This window comes from Orbicella franksi, chromosome 7 (genome assembly GCF_964199315.1).
Source record: "Orbicella franksi chromosome 7, jaOrbFran1.1, whole genome shotgun sequence".
NCBI lineage: Eukaryota > Metazoa > Cnidaria > Anthozoa > Scleractinia > Merulinidae > Orbicella > Orbicella franksi.
In genome coordinates, this window is record NC_138151.1 from 12,259,734 (window position 1) to 12,271,121 (window position 11,388).

The window sequence follows — 11,388 nt, forward strand, 5'->3', positions numbered from 1 at the left end:
AGTTTTTGAAAGGATTTTCTATCAACTGTTGCCTTTGAGAATTGTTTTGCGACCAAAACCTTCTGAAGGGTAACTTCTTTAAATTTTTCTCCAAAAAGTTGTAAGGGGAAACGCTGTGCAAATTTTTTCAAATTTTCCCGCCAAAAGTCTTAGTTTTTATACGCAAACTTTTTCCTTCACACGTTTTAATTTATATACTCTTATTAATTAGTAATTGATCAATTACTTATTTGATGCAAGACAATAAAATTAAATGAAATGAAACAGCAAGTGGTGGTTATTGTGTACATTATTATAGCATTGCTAAACAATATCAAAGACAATAAAAACAGAGTCAATTACACACACGTCTTCAATATAACTTTTATTGTTTATTTAATGATTCAATTAATATTCATTACAAACAATTTGAATAAGTAAACCAAATTTAAAAAAGGCGCTTTTAAAAGGGCCTGGAAACTAGCCAAAATGTAGGCTATCTCTTTTACTATTTTTTAACTATGTAGGGTTGCCAAAAAGACAAAAAAATCTGCGCCTTTAAACAGAGTCTAGCCAGAAATCAAGCATATACTGTAACGTTTAATGGGAAAAATCCTACACAGTACAGGATTTTCTCCACTAAAAGTCTCTGTATATGTTTGACTCAAAACCAGATATCATTTAAAATTGCAGACTTTTTTTTCTAAGTACAATTTTTCCACTTTTCGATTTTTTTACTTGGCCCTTTCAAAAGCGAAACCTTTTCATCAACTTAATGCGTTCTCGAAAACTGGAAAGATCTCGTTAAATTTGTGAAACAGATACTAGACTATTAGTTATTTCAACGAGTTTAATACAAGGACTTCCAGACTGAAAATCGGGTTGCAAAAACAAATCCAGATAATTCTAAAATTCTACCCTAATTTCAAGCCACAAACTTGAAATACAACTCACGGCTTACTCGAAAGCTAGCAACGTTCGAGGCAATTTGGCAGATAATAGACAATTTGACAGTTTTGTGTTGTGAAATCACTAATACGAGCTCCGTCCTAACAATCTTTCGCAAGAAACTCAATCGAGATCAACTTTGTCTTGTAAATCTACCTTACTTTTAAAACGCGATCCACTGAGGAAAAATCTAAAAGTTCTTTGCTTTCCTTTGCTTCTTTCTCCATGTTAATGTCACTGCGTTTACACTTGAGATGCGGCCTGAAAGAAAGAGAAATAAACGTCCAATTACCAATAGCGATACTGAAACCCAAAGAACAAAATATACATACAGTGTACATGTATTCTCAACTAAAGTTTACAAGTTAATTCTGTTATCGGGAATGCGCTCTTCGTTTGGATATATCATCGTCATAGAAATACTGGAAGTTTACATAATGATATTAAGAACAACTTAAAATGCGGACAAACAGCAACACGAAAATAACACCGGCTAAAATATAGCACTCTAAAATTAACTTTCATTTGCAATTTTTCCCGGCGAAAAGCTCACCGCCAAAAACACACAAAAAGCTCACGGCAAAAAATGTTCGCGACAAAACGGGCAATATTTGCATTTTCTTTCTGAGGAAGAATTTATGCGTGGTTAATATCCGCAAATCTTTAAATAACTCGTGAATTTTTTAAAAAAATAATACGCTCTCGGGTAGCTTCACATTTGTACAATATTAAATAAAGGTAATGTAATTTGCAGGACGGTTATTACCAAATAAAAACAGATATGGTAAAATATTTAGACAAGCGAATAACAAGAATAGCTGCTTCCAAATTCAAAACTGTTGTGCAAATACAATACTAGAGGTAGTTATGTAACTGAACGATAGATTTTACAGTAATTTACAGGTAATTATGGTTTTCTCTTGTTCACCTTTGATCTGACAACCTGGCAGCTATAGCTAGTTTTGACAGCACGGTTTGTATGAAACTACGACTGAAAACGACTTTCACTTAGACCGCTATTTCAAGAACATTTCCCAGGAGCATCTGAGATCCCAGAGGGAAATTCACACAACGGTAGAAATCCGAAAAGGTCATGGCAAAAAATAAATGAATAACTCCGTGATTTAACACAGTTATGAAGCATGTCTCTTCCACTAAAGTGTTAGCATATGACGAGACTGACTTGTGCAACCAAACAAGTTATTTCACGTGCACTTTCAAAACACATGCAGCACTATCACGTGACACTGTTATTATGCTCTACAAGGTTGTTCTAGCTTTAAAATCTATGGATAAGATCCCTATGTTTGTCCTCTCATATTGAATCTATGCAGTATTTTCATATACCTTTTACGGCAAAAAACACTCTTAGGTACATTGTTTACTTTGGCACCCTTGAAATGAAATCAACAAGGACTTTACATCTTCATTTCCGGGCTGTCTGGTTTTCTTTGCTGTAAATGTTTCAGGGTTTGGTCTAGAATTTAGTTATAAATCAAGACAACATCCTCCAGCATATAGCCTTCCTTCTCACTGCTTAGTCCTTATTCAGAGTCCTTAGTCAAGAAACAAATTCTGCCTACTGCTTTTGAGGTATCCAGACAATTCTTTTTTTAAGGTTACTCTCTAAATCCTCTTTACTGTTTCTTCGTGATTAGATTGAGATTATCAGGAGAACTTTAAGTTGATCACTCATGAGACTTTATGGCTAAGGAAGCATTGATACATGAACTGGAAAGCAATTGGTCAATGATCCAATCAGGCCCTTCGTCTCACAGTTTGAATATTCATCAACAACAGTACTTCGGGCATTGTATTCTTAAGGAATGCTTGTATTGACCACACCCTGAAGGGCTAGGGTATCTGGTTAGACATATAACAAGGGTTTCTTGAGATAATCTGGACAGTGAAACAATAACATCTCTATTATTATGTACAATAGTAAAAAAAATCTCTTCCTTTTAAAAGAAAAATACGAAATATTGCGGCTCACCTAATAAGGAATCCAATGTCTCAATTTGATTCTTTTTCCTCTTGAGTCTCAGCACAGCTTTTGTTTTTTCTCGGTTTTGTATCTAGTAAGAATCAGAAATGTTTTAACCTGAATGACATCCTTTATATCATAATTTCAGAACTAAGAATAATCATCAGAATTTTTCTATTTCAATCCTGCCAGGGAAAGTTTGAACAATGAAGGTAAGGTTAAGTTTGCATCAGTCCAAGTGATCCAAACCACCACAGCTTATCCAGGTCTGGTTACAGAACAGACGATGTTTGTACTTTTTGTGAGGCCGAACCAGAAACTTTATACCATATCCTTTACCAATGCCCCTCTACTCAAGGCAATTTTGGAATGATTTTAAATCTTATTGGTGCCTTTTATCAAATCAACAGGTTTGTCTTTCTTTGCAGGATGTTATATTTGGTATAATATCTACTACGCAATGCCCCTCAGCTACATGTAAATTACTAAATTACTTTATTATTGTTGGAAAGCTGTTTAGGTGGGACTGCAGAAGAAACCAAAATATACACATCCTAAAATTAAAGGTTATCAAAAGAAAATAGCTAAAAAATATGAAACTGAACATAAATGTAAAATAAATAAGAATTCTTTTGAAAAAAAAAATGGATATTTAGCAAATCAATATGTAGATACATGTAGATTAAATACGTAAGTAACCAAAGAAGTAATTTAGATTGATTTGCTCTTTGTAATCACGAAGTTATTCATTCATTTATTTTTTTGGGTCCTTTGTTCTCGTTGTCTTTTTTCTTGTGCAGTTTTATTTTTGTCACTTGTAGTATAACAAAAGGTACTGATGTAAACTTAATAGCCGTTTATTAATTTTTAGCCTATTTTTTTTACAAATTGATGTAAGTCGTTGAATGGAAATAAAAATGTGAAAAAACAAAAATGTTCTATTATTATTGCACCTGGATGAGATGCTATTAGCATCCCGACAATTAAATTCACCCAGAACCCATTATTTTGTACACCTACATGTAGGTGGAGGGAGTTACTGTAGCATGGGAGTAAAGTGTCTTGCCCAAGTACACAATGCATGCAGAGACTCTAACCATTACATGTAGCTCAAACCCAGACTGCTTGATGTGCAGACCAGTACAGTAACCATCAGACCACTGTGTCCCTCCTCTCACAGAACAATACTCCTCGACAACAGTACCCAAGACATCGCAGTCTTAAGGATTTTTGTACACCCTACCCTTGAAGGGCTAACGTATATGGCCACATAACAATTAACGGTTTGCTGAAATGGCTGAAAAGTTGTGCAACAAGAACATCTATCTATTTGTTTTAACTTTTTGCCTGCATTGTGCACAATATTATTATTATTATTATTCCTCGTCCATGATACCAAACATAAATAAAATTGTGACTGACCTACTAAAGAATCCAGTGTCTCAATTTGATTCTTTCTCCTCTTCAGTCTCAGCACATAGCTCTTTTCCTTGCTTCTCTGTTTTGTATCTAGTAAGAAACTGCAAATGTTTTAACTTTATGTAATTCCCTGATATTGTAAGTTTTACAAACTACACAGATTTATAAAGATTTAACCCTACTAGGGTGAGTTTGGACTTAGGCTATGAGTAGTCCCTCTTTCGCTTAGTCCATTGAGCAAGACTGTGAATAAACTGTGAGAAAAAATGGCCACGTGAAATCCTGGGAGAGTGCTTTTCGCCTCCAGGAGTTCGCACAGCCATTTTATCTTGTGGTTTTCTTTCGAGTCACACATGACATACTAAGGAAAGACGGACCACTCATACACTGTAGTCTAGTTTGGACTATGAAGGTAACATAAAGTCTGTATCAGGCCAAGTGATCTAAGCCACCACAGCTTAACCCAGTCTTTGTTGCATTAAGTGATATTGAGTAGTTCTACTCCCCCCTGGATGGGATGCTAATCTGTCTGTTTCACAGAACCAAACAATTATAAAAAAATCATCAGATTTTTAATTGTTTCAACCCTATGGGGGCAAGGTTTGACAATGATAGCATGGGATGAGTTGATGCGAGTCTGTTGCAGGGTTAACACCCATGCAGATTAAATTTACCCAGTACCTGTTTGCACACTTAGGTGGAGAGAGAGAGAGTGTGAGAGTAAAGACTGTCTTGCTCAAGAACACAACAGAAACCCTAACCATTAGCTCAAACCCAGACTTCTTGATCTGCAGTCCATGCAGTGTGCTTACATGTACATTGTAACAGCTGTTAAATCTCTGTGTCCCACCACTCTCAAAAGAATACAATGGTATCCCTGGCATTACAGTTTTAAGGAATTTTGAAGGTCTAAAGTGCAGTATGGCCACATCCCTAACCCAAACTCTTCCTTTAAAAGAAAATTATGACTCACCTTACAAGGGACTCAAAGTCCCAATTGATTCTTTGTCCTCTCGAGTCTCAGCACATACTGTACTTTCATTGTTGCTTCTCTATTTTGTATCTAGTAAGAAACAGGAAATGTTTTAATCTTAAGTTTATGACAGCCTTAATCTCTTAAGTTTTACAAACTACACAAAAGTAAGTCATCAGTTGTGTAAAAAAATTCAGCCCTACTTGGGGAGAAGTTTGCAAATGGAGGTGCCGTAGAATCTGTGTTAGACCAAGTGATCCAAAACACCACAGCTTGTGTGGGTTTTGCAAGTATGAAGTGAAAAAGTATTATAATTTTGTCCCCTTCCCCACCATCTGTCGCAGGTTTAGCCCCCAGCATTGAATTCACCAAGTACCAACTGTATACCTGGGTGTTGAGAGGCACTGTGAGAGTCAAGTGCCTTGCACAAGAACAAACCAAAGACTGCTTGATGTGCAGTCCAGTACACCAACCATTAGACCACTGACACTGCCTCTTCAATATTTTCCACAATAACAAATCATAACTATAAATGGTCAAGGAACTATGGATACATACAGTGGAAAGAAACTGGTCCCTCCTCCCACAAATGAGCATTCATCTACAACTGTATCCCAGGGATGGCTACATGTAGGGAATCTCCTCACAAACAAGTAAATAGCACCAATGAAACAACACTGAACAACACTGAAACAACTACTTGTCATTCCCAGTGCACGTACACGTACAAAATGCAGCAAAATTAACAAAGATCAATAGGCACTCCAATCATTCCATTCCATTCCAATACATCATAAACACTGGCGGATAAGCCGCACACGCAGATAAGCCACTCCCCGAGTTTGGCAACTCAAATTTTGGAAAAAAGTTTTTTGAAAGAAATCAAAACAATTCACAAGTGGAGCTTGAAGAGGTTTGTTACATGTAAGCTTGATTTATTGAATGCAAACCCAAGTAAATGCACTAACATTGAAAACAGAGAAGACTTCAAACTGAAAGCCTTAACTACAAATTTAGTTCTGCAATAGTATAGACTTGATGTCTACTGACTTTTACATATGTTTGATCTTTCTCTGGTATATTGCAACCAGTATTTTTTCATTCCTGTCAGTTTTTCAATAAAATTTTACATACAACAACAACAAGAACACTTTGTTCATTTGTTCGTAGCTTAGTACTAGGCAAACAATTCACCAGGAGATCGAGTACTGGACACAAGTAGCTTTTGAGATGTACATGTAAATACCTTTGTGGTTGACTGAAGATTCCCTGCCAAGTAATATAATGTAAGCTGCTCAAGAATGGCTACCTTACACCAGTTAAAAGAATTTTTAACAAAGGTTTAATGCTGTTTTAGTCTCAGCACGTAGAATAATTTATTGTTGCTTCTCTGTTTTCTATCAGATTAAAAATAGGAAAGGTTTGAAAAGCACTCTAGCCTTGTAAGCACTGGAAAAACTGCAAATATGAAACAAGAGGCTGCAGTGTGAAGATGAACAACAGGACAGGGATGCAGATAGCAAACACTACCCGAAAGGTTCCCCCCATTACAGATGCTTTACCAATAATCTTGTCTTATAGCAATGCAGGATGTGTATGCTTGAGAGATAAATAAGGCTTATATGAAAGACATGCAGCTAGGATTTGCCTGTCAGAACCTATTTCTATTTTAAACAAAGCAATATACCAAACATTGGAACCAATAATGAAGCTGGTAAACGCACTAACCTACTAGTGTTAAGACTGTCTCATCCCACCAGCAGCATGATGGTGTTAAGGCATTGAACAGTGCAAAATGCAGACCTTGATTTGAATCTGGTCAGGCATTGTTCACCTGGCAAAAATCAGAACCTGCTGCCTGCAGGCTTTAAGATGAGACCATTCTCAGGATGGTGTCAATAACTAAACCTTCATCTGGACCCTCATTTCTATGAGAAAATACAATATTGTGCTGAAATCAAAGAACTCTATGTCAGTCAACTCATTCATGCTTCTGGCAATGAAGTGATTTGGGCAGTAAAATTGTTTATTAATGTTGGTGGAACATCAAGAAGGATTGTAAATGCACAAATGTATTTATCCTGTACGATATGATGTGCATGCACTTTAACATTATACATGTACATGTATTAATGTTTATAAATATCTCTTTAACTTAATAATCTATTTTTAATTGTACAAGGAACAATAACTTAATGAGTAAGCCCCTAACAGACACTTGCACTCTGGCCATCTCTATCCACGCTTATGCAGTCCCAACATCTGTAGACAGCCTGTCTGACTCAGAAAGTAACTCATCCATCCCTTGCATTAACTTATGTGTTTGTATTTAACATAATAATTATTCACCTCTTAAATGGCATCCTTCCAAATAGATGTATACACTAAAGCAAGCTATTATTTTGTGGTTAACTTTGTTTTTAAGATTAAACATGTTACAGTTTGAAAGGCTGCTTTAATAGCTGTTGTTATAATTATCACTTGTACTGTACCTTAACCAATCAGTTTCCATGTTGATATCATATTATCCTGTGTTGAAAATCCAGGCTCCTTTTTATTTGATGATGTGTGCATTCTGTGGAAACAAACAATGTACATGTAAGAGGTTACTCTTCTAGTAATAATTAAAACTACATTACTTACATTCATTGTACATTTATAATTGAAGTCTGTCAGTGACTATATATACAAGTTTTGTACATGTACAAGTACTCTGCACCCTGAATGTGCATGTGTCATTGACCAATCAAAATTCAGAAATTATATTCATTTGATCAACAAAATTCTTTGTTCATTTCAACATTTGGTTCCCCAATTGCAGGTATCCAATCACAACTAAATTTTGTAATTGGACACCATCGCCATTCACATATCATTCATTCATGCTTAACTGGCTTAATTCTTCTTAATGTTTCCTATAGTGTTAAAAACTTATGGAAAACACTACTGAGTTGTTTTTCTCAATAAAAGTCCTTTAAAGACGTTTTTAATATTGAACTTTGTTATTGACGGTATTATTAGTAATCTGTCTCATTAGATTTCAAATTACTGACACAATTACACCGTAAATTGTGCTTGACTCAGTCCAATTACTGTACACATTGGTTATTCTACAGTGTAATTGACAAAGGGTGATGTCAAGATGGCTGGATATTAGCCAAGTTATTTAATTGGACCAAAAGAGTTACATGTAAGGTCCATAAAAATGCCAGTGTTCAGCGATATTGCCCGAACAAGCTTCATCAATATAGGAATTATGGGATAAACAAATTTTTCTTGTGGGACACAGTACTTAATCCAGCATGGCAACATAGACCATCTTGCCCGCTGGGATAGCCAATCACAGGGTAGGATTTGGTAAATCTTGCCTGCTCAGGGAGCTACATGTAGCCATACAAGAATAATATTGATATAAAGAGCAGCTAAAACTGTACCTGCATTCAGGGATTTGTAATAATTATTCTGCTTTGAAGGATAACATCAACAATTTACAGGGAGTGTCATTACGGGCCGGGCACCAGGCAAATTGACCGGCTGTGAGGATGATTTTGCCTGCCTGGTTTGACTATGTACATGTAGAGGAAAGTTTTTCTTAGAAGGGTTGGTAATGGGGTTAACTGTTTAGCGTACAATGTTTTTTTTTCTTGTTATCGAAACCATAAACGAGATCAAAAGACTCAAAAGAATCAAGACGCATCTCAAGAGAATCAAGACTCATTTAGAGAGATGGTGGTAACTTACTTCTGATCAATAATGTAAATAGCAAGATATGAACTGATTACTGCATTAAAGATGATCAACTTTTGAGCATATGTGATACTTACACAGGCAAATGGGGGGAATTTCCACAACAAGTAACAACATTTTTAGGATACGAATGTAAATTTTAGTTTACTTTGACTTCATCATATAACTTTTCTGGAAACTCTTTCTACCATGTTATTTGGTTTGTTGTGAGTCCTGTTGGGATTTGACCCCAATTTGTACTTATTTCAGAACATATTCTGAGCTTGTGGTCTGCCTGCAATTCCATATTTGCAGTTGTCTGGTTGTCCGTGACAACTAAAAAAAAAAAAAGACATAGGAACAACCAGAACAACACAAAAAACTCTACTCTTACTTTACTCCTACTCTACTTTACTCTACCAGAAAAAAAAAAAAAAAAAATTTCTTAAATTTACTTATGAGTTCCCTGTATTCTGAGTGTTAATAATCCTTTTGGAATTTTTTAGAAAACAGATAAAGATCTGCAGCTTTCTTTCATGATAAAATCAGCATTTTGGTCTGCCATCTTGGATGCTATGGTATTCTCTATGAATGAAAGGCAGCCTCAATTTTCATTTTGTCAACTGCTGATGCTCTGTATTGCATTTGCATCTGCAACAACACGTGGCACGATTGCATCAGCTGTTTTGATCAGGAAATGGTGTTTAGTAATGTTGACACTTTGGAAAAACAAGCCAAATACAAGCAGTATTAAAGAGCAAAAGCATTCCTTTCAGTCTTCATAGTGGCAGTTGATTAGAGCCCTTGGTTTTCATTCGTACCTGGCCAACAGCCACAACTACGGACATTACTGGTCACATGAAAATAAGAAAAAAACGAAACTTTCCATTTACATGCTGTTTGTTGCCATACTTCCCAATTGAACGGGCAAGTAAAATATTGCCAGGACAAGTTTAAGGACGCAGTGTGACCCAGTGGTTTAGGGCCCTGGTGTTGTAATCTGGAGGTCCCAGGTTCAAGGCCTCCACCTTGCCACTAGCGGGATTTGTTTCTCAGTCATCCTGAATTCAAATCCCTTGTCATGCTTTGTAAATACCCACCTGGTCTACATCCTGCCAGTTGGGATTTTTAACTACGTTGTACGTTTATTTGACACAATTATTTGTTTCCTTTGTTTCAGTAGCATGCCTGTAGACTACATGTAGCTAAGCTTAGTGCTTGTATAGTTAAGTGTATGACCACTATAAATACATGTAAGATTTACATTTTTTACATTTACATGTTCAAGCTGGCATACTTGCCTGGCTGACAACTTGGAGAAGAAAACAACCTGGATCCCTGAATTGTAGTTACCAGTTCCAGGGCTTCTCTCTTCGCTTTTTTGCAAACCTACATGTAGCACAGCTATTTGATACTAGTACCGGTAATTATTTGTTGTGAAGACCAACCTGCTGATTATAAGCATTTTATGCGATGACTTTGGTATTCAGCGTGAAGCCCTAGTGATGGCAGGTATATTTTGCAGGTTGCAGGTTGCAGGTTGCAGGTTGCAGATTGAAATTTAATTATAACTGGAAAACCACTGGCACTTAAAAGAAATGTATAGGTGATAGACTTACCGTGACTGTTACATGACCCTGTTTACAGTCACTCAGAACTCAGAACGGTGGCTTTCACCTGGGTGCCAAACTGGCCATAGCGATGGGAGGAGAGCATATTCCTATGATTTTAAGCCTGCAATGAATTATTGTTTTTGAAGAAACATCTGAAATATCATCTGAAATATCTGCTGAATTTGGTTTCTTCCCTGTGAGTACCAAAATGAAAGCACACTGAGCTTGTGCAAGTATATTCCGTCGGTTGAAATCTTATATTATCTCATTTCTTTATTTATTTGCTTGATTTGTGATGGCAATCTTCTGTTGCTGAGGAAAGACCCGAGCCAAATCTGGAATCGATGGAAACATTTGTGGAGCGGCCATCCAGATGGATTTGAAGAGATTTCACTGATCTCGGCGTGTCGATCGATAAGTACTTATAGCAGATCGATCGTGTTTTCGATGGACATGAGAACATCGCTCACACCAAGTGTGATCACAAACATGTTGGGAAGCGTACGAAGTCTCTGGTTTCTGTACACGGCGTAACAAGTTAGAAGATTGGCAAAGAAGGCCTCGAAATTAATAACAGCGTGTTTTCACTATGTGAAAGAGGCGAACTACCTTATGTAAGAACCCCTGACGAGTTTATAGGTTATTCATTATTTTTAGTCCCAACGGTTTTCCAGTTATAATTAAATTTCAACCTGCAACCTACCTGCCGCCCTAGTGAATCGGAGAGTGTTCAAATTCACCGTCAA

The 11,388-nt window shown here is 36.4% G+C and overlaps 1 long non-coding RNA gene across 5 annotated transcripts; it reads right to left on the reverse strand.

Annotated features, from left to right (window-relative positions):
* Positions 1-373: 373 nt before the first annotated feature.
* Positions 374-9,323, reverse strand: LOC145492166 (uncharacterized). 5 transcript variants are annotated; one of them, XR_014049953.1, is made up of 6 exons: positions 7,796-9,323; positions 7,032-7,231; positions 5,304-5,393; positions 4,334-4,420; positions 2,921-3,002; positions 374-1,188 (listed from the first exon to the last, which is right to left on the reverse strand). It is a non-coding gene; the product is annotated as an uncharacterized LOC145492166 (long non-coding RNA). The 5 variants fall into 5 exon arrangements; XR_014049952.1 differs by lacking the exon at positions 7,032-7,231 and having other exon boundaries at positions 398-1,188; positions 4,334-4,431; positions 7,791-9,322; XR_014049951.1 differs by lacking the exon at positions 7,032-7,231 and having other exon boundaries at positions 415-1,188; positions 7,791-9,316.
* Between the last annotated feature and the right edge of the window lie 2,065 nt (positions 9,324-11,388).